Consider the following 12,098-nt stretch of genomic DNA (forward strand, 5'->3'; position numbering starts at 1 on the left):
CATTCTGTGGTTTTTGATGTTGGTCTCGCTGAGTCACCCTGGAACCATGGCAATGTGTGCACAGGTATGCCTCTGAGCACACTGCATGAACTTAACTGTAGCGAGAGTCTGCGGGAACCACAGACAGGATCCTGCGTATCAGTGTGATTCGGTACTTAGGCTCATTACCAAGGGAAACCATAGAATTCCCATCCATAAATGTTATTAAAAGCGTACATTGACAGGGGCGCGTGTGTGGCTCAGTCGGTTAAGCGTCTGATTTCGGCTCAGGTCATGATCTTGCAGTATGTGAGTTGTGAGCCCAGCATCAGGCTCTGTGCTGACAGCTCAGAGCCTGGAGCCTGCTTCGGATTCTGTCTCCCTCTCTCTCTGCCCCTCCCCCATTCACGGTCTGTCTCTCTCTCACACACTCTCTCTCAATAATATTTTTTTTTTTCAACGTTTATTTATTTTTGGGACAGAGAGAGACAGAGCATGAACGGGGGAGGGGCAGAGAGAGAGGGAGACACAGAATCAGAAACAGGCTCCAGGCTCTGAGCCATCAGCCCAGAGCCTGACGCGGGGCTCGAACTCCCGGACCGCGAGATCGTGACCTGGCTGAAGTCGGACGCTCAACCGACTGCGCCACCCAGGCGCCCCTCTCTCTCAATAATAAATAAACATTAAAAAAAAAGTTTTTTAAGTGTACATTGACAGACATTTATTTGTCTTGACTGAGATGTGGGCCTGTCTGCAGAGTGGGTGCAGGTGAAATCTGCAACAGTTCTGTGATTTCCCGTTAGGTCAGACCCTAACAGGAAATTAGTTTGTTGGTACTAATCTGGCACAGCCAGGGGGTTGTGGCTGGACCGAGTCTGTCAGGAGATCCGGTGAGGTGCGCTTACCTGGTGCTTTCCTTCTTTCCTTCCCTCTCTGCCAGCTCTTCAGTTAGCCCTCCTGTTTGTTCTGTCCCATGACTGCCCGGCCCGGTCATCTTGAACGGAAAGGATGTGGACATCCCTGTTCCCTGTTCTTCACACTTCTTCTTAAGACGCCCCCTCCTTCCTTTCTCCTCTTCTGTTCATCGTGTCTCTGTGAATTGGGCAAGTGGGTTAGGTCTTTCACAAACCTCTCCTCCTCACCCAGCAGGCAATACTTTCTTCCACCCAACTCCCAGAGCGCTCTGTAGTCATCCTGTAATGTTTATTCCAGGCTGCAGTGTGTTGGTTTATGTGTCTGCTTTGTCTCCTGTTTGGTCATGAGGGCCCTTGGAGAAAGGATCTTGGCTTTCTCTTGTTTGTCGTCCTGCACCACCTGGCATCACACTTAGAGTTCTTAGGAGAAACGTATTGAGTGGCGGCTTTTGGGGTTTTCTGAATAGAGACGGGATAGATTTCTTTCACGCAGTTCACATACACCATGTGGATAAAGAATAGCTCATCTGAGGTCATGCCAGCCTCCCTAGTTGGAAGCCTTCTAAATGCTAGGGAAGCTCTTCTCTCGCAGTTTAGGAAATTGTATCTAACTCCTGTAAGCTGCATTACAGAGCAGTAACAGGAATGATGGTATATCTTGGTAAATGATAATAGAAGCATTCAGACAGATTTGTTTTCTGATGCCAGGTTCCACATAACATACCTCACGTTGCACTGACACCCACTACCATGAGGAAATCTTTTCCATCAGCAGTGGGGTTACAGGAGCCCTTGACCCTTGCCAGTCTAACAGATCACATGACCTGACTTTTCGTTTTTCAGAATTGACAAAGTAGGGAGCACTTTTGGTGAACATTTTGTGACGAACTCTCTAAAAGTCACCTCTGAATTCCCGCAAATCTTCAGGTAACATTTACTAAGTTTGCGACTCATTGGGGACTCATTGGAATGTGTCCTTAAATACACATTCCATCCCATTGAACAGTTGACATATGTTGTGAAGGGTGCAGTAATCTGATAATTAAGACTGCACGCCTATTTCTCTTTGAGAAAATATCACTGTTCAGATTCTCAAGAATGTATCCTCCTTCCGAGTTCTTATTAACATCCTTAAGGAAGATAGTGTTAATAGCTCCTTTGTCCCCAAGACCTTTTACTTTTTCTTAATCTCTTTCCCATCAGACAGTGTGAGCTCTATGTACCCATTCAGACGGATACGTCCATCAACTCAGGGTGAAAGGGGCTATTTCTCTCTCGGAAAGTTGTGAAGAGGTGTACACAGAGTTGTAGATGGGGAGAGCTGGACAGACTTCCAGGTTCCAGTACAGTCTTTATTAGGTAACTGGAAACAATAAAGTTTGAAGAATTAAATTTTTAGAATAGCAATCATAATCCCAATATGATGGAGGAAATATAAGGTTTTTAAATTTAGAATATATGAATAGCTTCCCTTCAATTCCCAGGGGTAATTATAAGTGGACTATACTTAAGTCCACTTGGTAGCAATACAGGGTGTATAAGTCATTAAAACAACAACCTTGCAGGGATGCCTGGGTGGCTCAGTCAGTTGAGTGTCTGACTTTGGCTCAGGTCATGATCTCACAGTTTGTGGGTATGAGCCCCGTGTTGGGCTTTGTGCTGACGCCTCGGAGCCTGGGGCCTGCTTTGGATTCTGTGTCTCCCTCTCTCTGTCCCTCCTCTGCTCACACTGTCTCTCTGTGTCTCTCAAATATAAGTAAACATTAAATATATATATAATTATATATATGTGTATGTATATACACACACACACACATATATATATGTGTATATATATATATATATATATATATATATATATATATATAAAACCTTGCAGAGTAGCCCAAGCCCACAACCATATTTTTTTTTTAACTGAGACCTTGGAAAGCATCTATTTTTCTAAGACTTGAACAAGTAAAATTTTAACCAGAAAGAAAGCACACAGGGGTGCCTGGGTGGCCCAGTTGGTTAAGCATCTGACTCTTGATTTTGGCTCAGGTCGTGAGATCAAGCCCCATGTAGGGCTCCACATTGTTGTGGAGCGTGCTTGGGATTCTCTCTCTCCCTCTCTTTCTGCCCTTCCCCTGTCCATGCTTTCTCTCTCTCTCTCTCTCAAAATAAATAGATGAACATTAAAAAAAAAAAAAGCAAGCACACAGTTATATTCCAGTCATTCTTTCTTGAGATGGTTGTTCTTAAGAGACACTGAGAAACTTGTTTTTTGGAGGCCTGAGGACTTCTTTTTGTAAAATCTTCTGCAGCCGGAGCTGGGCAGGTCATGGACGCATCTCCCGTTTCCTGGTCTCTCTCTTTCCGTCCCTGTGTTCCCAGCACTCATGTTCCGAGCTAGCAGCAGAGAGACCAAAAGGTTGGAAAGTCTAAATTACACTCCACAGGTGACCTTGGCTGACTTTGGTTTTTCTGCTGTTTTAGTTTAAAGTGAGGCTTTACATCCCCAGTGCTCTGTCTGCTCTGAGTCAGCATTGGTACAGATCTTGGCAGCTGTGTGACTCGGTCCCATTTTGTCTGACCCTTTCTGATGTCGCCCACACATCCGTGACCCCAGAAATGCCCTGCCAGGGGCGAGACAGCTAACTCAAGGGTGCAGACTCCCTGTTCACGGGAGCTGTTGAACTTGGCAGCCAGGGTAGAGTGCGCATGAGGCACGAACAGCTCTCATTGTGTTCTTGTTGATCACTTACAGGGCTTCCTGGCATAATATGATTTATTATCATTGTAAAATGGATTTGTATGAAAATGTCTGTGCACGGCTCTTTTGACCTTTCAGCAGAAAGGAGACTTACTCTTATTTTAAGGCACTCAGTCTCTGCACCTGCCACTGACATGGGCATCGTAGAGGTCAAAGTTCAAGGTCTCTTCTTAGCTGCTGACATAGTGGTGTATCCTCATCGTGACTACAGCCAGCCTGGGGGGTACTTCGTCCAGCCTGCTTTCCAGGTGTCATAACAACTACCTTCTATACCATTTGAGAAGAAAACTTACCTTTCACCATTTTAACAAATGGTGGCTTCATTCCCATGTGGCAACCAATTGTTTTAACAAATAAATGGTTCTAGAGGAGCTCTGTATGCTGAAGAATCAGGTGTTAGTATCAGTCTTGACTATGCTTGTTGGAACTTGTTTCATTGGAAATGAACACATAGGCCTGAGTGGAGAAGCAGCACAGGCTTTAAACACAATCAGTAAGAAGAATGAAGTCCAGGGGTGCCTGGGTGGCTCAGTCGGTTGAGCGTCCGACTTCGGCTCAGGTCATGATCTCGCGGTTTGTGAGTTCAAGTCCCGCATCAGGCTCTGTGCTGACCTCATGGAGCCTGGAGCCTGCTTCGGATTCTGTGTCTCCCTCTCTCTGTCTTTCTTTCTCGCCCCTCCCCTGCTTGTGCTCTCTGTGTCCCAAAAATAAATAAATGAACATTAAAAAAAAAAGTAGAAAGATGGTACATCTCAAGGGAATGATATTTCTCCTGCCAGGGACGTGGGTTAAAAGATGAGCACTAGAAGGACAGGGAGAGTGAATTGACCAAATTTTATCATCTTTGGGAAAGTTGGCGGATATCGTTAACTTGCCTTGCTTTGGACTGAGGCGGCTGTAATTGGGACTAGTGCATATTACACACGTATGATTAATAAAGCAGTTGAGAAATCAGGATGCGCCATATCTATGTGTTTTGTTAAAACCACACATTTGGCTTAAAAATCCATCAGGTTTTCATTCTTCCCTTGAAAATTTAAAAAATAGAGTTGATTCAGTTTTTTTTTTAATTTAGTGCAGAAAGGCTATTAATTGGGTTTAAGTTCACTAAATGAGCAACCATGGTTCAAGCCTACCTATCACTACAGGCAGTGATTGATGCCTCTCTCCTCTCCTGCCTGATTTTAGAGTGCCATATAATTCAGCAGGCTGCACAACCGGCCTGTGGGTAGAGTTAGAAAAGTAAAAGTACCTGTGTGTTGGGGAGAGAAAACATACTATTTTACAAAAAAAGCAATGGGGGCAGCGTTTCTGAAGGGAGGGGGATGAAGATACATAATAGTGATAATCATAACATGAAAAAGATGTGTTTTTCCAAAGGAAGATGATAATGTTTGCTGTTTTGATTAATTGAGCCAAAAAAGCCTAACCAAGGATTCCGGTGCATTTTTCCTCCCCAAAGTAGCTCACAGGGTTCTTGTCTATAAGGCTTTCTTATCACATATTGGGAAAAGAAATGAATTTTTCAGTACATCTAACTTAATATTATGCAGATTGATGAAACAGAACGTCTTTGAAATGTATGTGGGCCTTGAATAATTGGAGCTTTTCTAACTATCTGTTAGTTGTGTTATTTCCAGTTGTTTTTGTTTGTAATCTCAATAACTAGTTATGAGAAAGTAATTTTTAGCTATTCTCTCTGAGCTCATTTATATTACATTACACTATGGACTATCACTTGATAAATTCAAAGACCCTGACAGGAAAAAACATTGTTGCTTGCATTTTTCCTGACAGGAAAAAACATTGTTGCATGTTTTAGTTAACGTTCATGATGACTTTGCCTTGCATGGATTATTACTTAGAGTATTACTGACCCATATTAATGGGATCGAGACTAATACATCTTCCGTAAAGGAGAAGTTTTGCATCACTGAACAATAAAGCAAGACAGCATAGTTTGTGGAAAAGAAGATTTAGAACCACACAGCACATCACTTCTCTTTCTGCAACATAATTTGTAGTGAAATGCAATGACTGAACTCTTGAACTTGTAGGGAACATGTCAAACATGAAGGCCAAGGAAGCAGCGGGTAGGGGATGATGGCCCGGCTGTTTTGCTACCCTTCTTCTGACGCCAGTGCAGTGCCCCTTTGCATGCACAGTGTTGTCATACAGCTACCCCAGCTGGGACAATATCAGGGAAAGTCAAGTGTGCAGATCTGACTTGGGGGTTCTGCCCACAAAGCCTAAACTCTGCAGCTCCCTTGGACTAGACGGACTGGGGAAAAGGGAGTGATAAAATCATTTTGAAAGAGCGTTGAAAGAAATAATGAGAACTTGCATAGAAACTCAAATTATACCCAACACATGACTCCCAAAAAGTTAACACTTCTAGGCCTGTTTTGTCTGATGTTCTATTTAGACCATGATTCATCCATTCACTCGGCGAATGTTCACGGAGCACCTGCCGTGTGTCAGGTATTGTTCTGGGCACCTGGGATACATCAGCAAAAGGAACAGCCGAGATCCCTTCTCTTGAGCTCACATTCTAGTGGAGGTTGAAGCAGACAATAGCCAGTACATAACGAACCAACAGAATTACACAGCACATTAGAAAATGGTAATAACAGTGGAGAGAGAGCATAGTGCAGGTAAGAGCAATTTGGAGAACGTGTGGGGGATGAGCAGTGTGGGGTGGTTGTCACAGATGTGATGTCCTCGAAAATCCAGTCCATCTAAGGGAGCCCCCCATGTAGAATAATTCTGTTTTAACATGGAAGCTAACTGCTCCTCAATAAAGGTGAAGCAGTTGCCCCGGATCAAACTGGTGAGGTAGACCCGTGTACCCTATCACACCCAACAGCCCCTCACCTCTGGGGCCTCACTGCTCCCGTTTTGGTTGCTTTCTGTCAGGCATATCTTTGGCCCAAATGATTGGTTTCAGGACAGTGTGCTGCGGATGTTTTATTGGCCTCATGCTTTCTCTAGGCCACTCAAGGTTCCTGTGCCAGAACACGGTTCATTGCTGTGGTTACATCCTCGGGAAGAGCATCTCACAATAACTGGAAATTAGACATGCCTGAGAGGATAAGCAGGCTGAAATGCTAATGTTAAGGTGAAGCAAGTAGGTGAGAAGGCATGGCTGTATCTGAGGACTGCGCGAGATAATCACTTAGCAAAAAAGATTGTGTCCAGTCCTGGGACAGAGGACAGCAAATAAGTCATGAATCACGAAGATACAAAGTAATATGGATAATTAGTGCCTCTGGTTCTTTCCCACTCATTAGGTCCTCGAGTCCGATAAAGTGGATACATTCACAGAAAAGTAAACTAATATTTTAAAACTTTAAGCAGCTTGCCTTGCTAACCGTTACAGAAGGTGGAGGAAGGATTCACACCCAAGCAGTCTGGCTGTAGAGCCTCCTTTCCAGTACTTGATGGAAAAAGAAAGGTAAAAGTGAGAGAAATAGAAGCGAGAAAGAAAAAAAAAAAACAACACAGCGATTCTTGCTTGAATACAAATTGAGTTCTGATTAAAGAAATATTGATAGCGATATAGCACAATTTATTTCTACCCCTAATAACCTTCTGGAACAATCTTCCCCTAGCGGGAAACGAACTTGCAATTCTCAGGTTGTCTTTAACAGTACTTTTATAGCTGCAGCTTGTGGACATCAATAGCTAACTTTTATTAAGCACGTGTTATTGGCCAGATGCTGTTCTAAATGCCTTACATTAATTTGTGTAAATTTAATATCATGGCTGTAAGGTAGGGTCTGTGATTTTCTACATTTTAAAGATGAAAAAATGGAGGCAAAGAGAAATGGGCTTTCCCAAGATAATCACAATTAAGTGGAAGAGAAGTAAGTATTTTGTTTTTTGTTTTTTCGATTTTATTTTAATTTGCATTCAAGTTAGTTAGCATATAGGGCAACAGTGATTTCAGGGGTAGATTCCTTAATGCCCCTTACCCATTTAGCCCATCCCCCCTCCTACAAGCCCTCCAGTAACCCTCTGTTTGTTCTGCATAGTTAAGAGTCTCATGTGTTTTGTCCTCCTCCCTGTTTTAATATTATTTTTGCTTCCCTTCCCTTGTGTTCATCTGTTCTCTGTCTTAAAGTCCTCATATGAGTGAAGCCCTATGATATTTGTCTTTCTCTGACTAATTTATCTTAGCATAATACCCTCTCATTCCATCCATGTAGTTGCAAATGGCAAGATTTCATTCTTTTTGATTGCTGAGTAATACTCCATTGTATATATGTACCACATTTTCTTTATCCATTCATCTGTTGATGGACATTGGGTTCTTTCCACACTTTGGCTATTGTTGATAGTGCTGCTATAAACATTGGGGTGCATGTGTCCCTTTGAAAGAGCACACCTGTATCCCTTGGATAAATACCTAGTAGTGCAATTGGTAGGTTACATGGTAGTGCTATTTTCAATTTTTTGAGGAACCTCCATACTGTTTTCGAGAGTGGCTGTACCAGTTTGCATTCCTACAAGCAATGCAAAGGAGATCCTCTGTCTCTGCATCCTCGCCAACATCTGTTGTTGCCTGAGTTGTCAATGTTAGCCATTCAGACACGTATAAGGTGGTATCTCATTGTGGTTTTGATTTGTATTTCCCTGATGATGAGTGATGTTGAGCATATTTTCATGTGTCACTTGGCCATCTGGATGGCTTCTTTGGAGAAGCGTCTATTCATGTCTTTTGCCCATTTCTTCACTGGATTATTTGTTTTTTGGGTGTTGAGTTTGATAAGTTCTTTACAGATTTTGGATACTCACCCTTTATCTGATATGTCATTTGCACATATCTTGTCCCATTCCGTCAGTTGCCTTTTAGTTTTGCTGATTGTTTCCTTCGTTGTGCAGAAGCTTTTTATTTTGATGAGGTCCCAGAAGTTCATTTTTGCTTTTGTTTCCCTTGCCTCTGGAGATGTGTTGAGTAAGAAGTTGCTGCAGCCAAGATCAAAGAGGTTTTTGCTTGCTTTCTCCTCCGGGATTTTTATGGTTTCCTGTCTTACATGTAGGTCTTTTTTTTTTTTTTACATTTATTTTATTTTGTGTATAGTGTAAGAAAGTGGTCCACATTCATTTTTCGCTGTCCCGTTTCCTAGCACCACTTGCTGAAGAGACTGTCTTTATTCCATTGGATATTCCTTCCTGCTTTGTCAGAGATTAGTTGGCCATACATTTGTGGGTTCTCTATTCTGTTCTATTGATCTGAGTGTCTGTTTTTGTGCCAGTACCATACTATCTTGATGATTACAGCTTTGTAATATAGCTTAAAGTCTGGGATTGTGAGGCCTCCTGCTTTGATTTTCTTTTTCAAGATTGCTTTGGCTATCCAGGGTCTTTTCTGGTTCCATACAAATTTTAGGATTATTTGTTCTAGCTCTGTGAAGAATGCTGGTGTTATTTTGATAGGGATTGCATTGAATATGTAAATTGCTTTGGGTAGTATCGTCATTTTAACAATATTTGTTCTTCCTATCCAGGAGCATGGAATCTTTTTCCATTTTTTTGTGTCTTCCTCAACTTCTTTCATAAGCTTTCCATAGTTTTCAGTGTATAGATTTTTCACCTCTTTAGTTAGATTTATTCCTAGGTATTTTATGGTTTTTGGTGCAATTGTAAGTGGGATCTATTTCTTCATTTCTCTTTCTGTTGCTTCATTGTTGGTGTATAGGAATGCAACTGATTTCTGTGCATTGATTTTATATCCTGCCAGTTTGCTGAACTCATGAATCAGTTCTAGCAGTTTTTTGGTGGAATCTTTTGGGTTTTCCATATAGAGTATCATGTCATCTGCGAAGAGTGAAAGTTTGACCTCCTCCTGGCTGATTTGGATGCCTTTTGTTTCTTTGTGTTCTGATTGCTGAGGCTAAGACTTCCAATACTATGTTGAATAACAGTGGTAGGAGTGGACATCCCTGTCTTGCTCTTGACCTTAGGGGGAAAGCTCTCAGTTTTTCCCCATTGAGGATGATATTAGAGTTGGGTCATTCATATATGGCTTTTAATGATCTCGAGGTATGATCTTTCTGTCCCTACTTTCTTGAGGGTTTTTAATCAAGAAAGGATGCTGTATTTTGTCAAATGCTTTCTCTGCATCTCTTGAGAGGATCATGTGGTTCTTGTCCTTTCTTTTGTTGATGTGATGAATCATATTGATTGATTTGCAGATCTTGAACCAGCCCTGCATCCCAGGTATAAATCCCACTTGGTCGTGGTGAATAATTTGTTTTAACATATTGTTGGATCCGGTTGGCTAATATTTTGTTGAGGATTTTTGCATCTATGTTGATCAGGGAGAGAAGTAAGTTTTTAACCAAATGTTACACTCCCTCTCAAATGAAAGACGAGTGACTGACATAAAAAAAAAAAAAAGTGCCCAGTGCTTTTCCAGGCACTGAGTCATCACAACCAGCCTGTGAGATGGGTACTATTGTTATTATTATGGTTTCACCCTACAGGTGAGGCAACTGAGGCACGGGGAGGTTATACTAATATGCCCAATGGCACACTGCTACCAAGTAGTGGAATCTGGATTCAGATCCAGGCAGAATCGACTCAGTTTTCAAATAAAATGGCAATTATATAAAAATCTGTCCATGGCCTTTAAGTTCTAAGCAAATTACCTGTTGGAGGGACTTGAAGGGTCAGGAAAGTCTGACTGTCTCCCTCCCGGTCTGCCTATTGGTGGGAAGGCATAAAATGAAAATAGTATGGTCTAGGTGGAAAAATGCTCTTCATCTTAGACAAAGAAGTCATTAGGCTTGGCTCCTGGAAGAAAGGAGGGAGATTATGTAACAGGTCTTGTGACCGTCACTAGGGAACCCCCTCTTTGTTCAGCAGAAACTGGCAGGAACCTCTACCTCACAGCATTGACTCTCAAACTGGACTCCCACAGAATACCAGTGCTAAAATGTTGAATGCTTAAAGCAAACAACAGCAACCTTCCTTTATAGAAAATGGCCATATGGATAGTATCTTCTCGATTAAATGTTTCTTTATTGGGGCACCTAGGTGACTCACTTGGTTGAGTGTCTGACTTGATTTCAGCTTAGGTTATGATCTCTGCATTAAGTGTAGAGCCTGTTTGAGATCTTTCTCTCTCTGTCCGTCTCCCCCACTTATGCTCTCTCTCTCTCTGTCTCAAAATTAAAAATTAAAATAAAAAATTATAGAGATACCTTTATAAGGGGTGCCTTATTCAGTTAAGCATCTGCTTTTGGTTTTGGCTCAGGTCATGATCTCAAAGTTCATGAGATCGAGCCCCACATTGGGTTCTATGCTAACAGCACAGAGCCTTGCTTGGGATTCTCTCTCTCCCTCTCTGCCACCAAATAAATAAACTTAAAAAAAAATGTTTCTTTATTATAAATTCTTCCTGGGATGCCTGGGTGGCTCAGTTGGTTAAGCGGCTGACTTTGGCTCGGGTCACAGTCTCACAGTTCATGGGTTCAAGCCCTGCATCAAGCTCTGTGTTGACAGCTCAGAGCCTGGAGCCTGCTTTGGATTCTGTGTCTCCCTCTCTCCCTCCCTCTCCCCCCGCCCCCACCCATGCTCTGTCTCTTTCTCTCTCTAAAATAAGTAAACATTAAAAATATTTTTTTAATTGTTCCTGAGCCTTTGGAGCCTGGCTCCTTACCAAGTGACAACATAAATGGTAACAAACATCAAATACTTAGAAAGTACCTGAACCACCTCTGTTATGTTTTTGTAGACTCCAGGAATGCAGTTTTTCTCTTGAATTCGTAACACAGATCACCATTATTTGGTGTTCCTCAAGGAACTCCCTGACCTCCAAACAGAGGCCCCTTCATTTGAGCTGCAGGCATGGAGCAGGATGGAAAACCAATCACATGCTTCCCACTTGGCTTTTCTTTCTGGTGTCTAATTTAGCCCAGAGAAGGCCCACTAAGGGAAAGCTTGCTTCAGGGAAAAACAGAAAAATGGTCAGTGCGCTTCTTAGCTGTTTGATCGCACCAAGTGGAATGGGAGAAAATATTTCTCGTTTTATTCTCCAACTGAGTTTATGTCCTGGTCTTCCTCCCTCTCCACCACCCTATAACTGGAATGCGTGCAGCTCTGTGCTGAAGGTTCTGCAGCCTAAGATTTATGGTCTTGTGGAGCACAGCTGGAGACAGATTTATTCTTAAGCCTTTGGAAGACTTCCTTTGAAAGTTGAAAAACGCCCCATCTCTTTTCTCTAGGTAGGAACACTAGCAGCAGACTTTTATGGAAGTGAGGCACACTTGCTCAGCCTCTCCCCAACACAGGTCCACAGAGCCATTCCATTTCTGACGGGAGGGAATGTTTCACATCCTTTTACTTAAAAAGCAAATAGGCCGATGGATTGGAGCAAATTGACGATTGTAAAGGACACCCTGCAGGTGGGTGGACTCTGGGAATGGCCTCTCTACCTCAATGGGCCG

General features: G+C 42.4%; 1 protein-coding gene across 1 annotated transcript in view; it reads left to right on the plus strand.

The window, feature by feature from the left end:
• The window catches only part of NCAM1 (neural cell adhesion molecule 1), a 316,387-nt gene that overhangs the window by 128,992 nt on the left and 175,297 nt on the right, over positions 1-12,098 (plus strand). The window lies entirely within an intron of this gene.

The sequence above is a fragment of the Lynx rufus genome, unplaced genomic scaffold (assembly GCF_022079265.1).
Source record: "Lynx rufus isolate CCGP_SWC_20201006 ecotype Redwood Valley unplaced genomic scaffold, mLynRuf1.p SCAF_9, whole genome shotgun sequence".
NCBI lineage: Eukaryota > Metazoa > Chordata > Mammalia > Carnivora > Felidae > Lynx > Lynx rufus.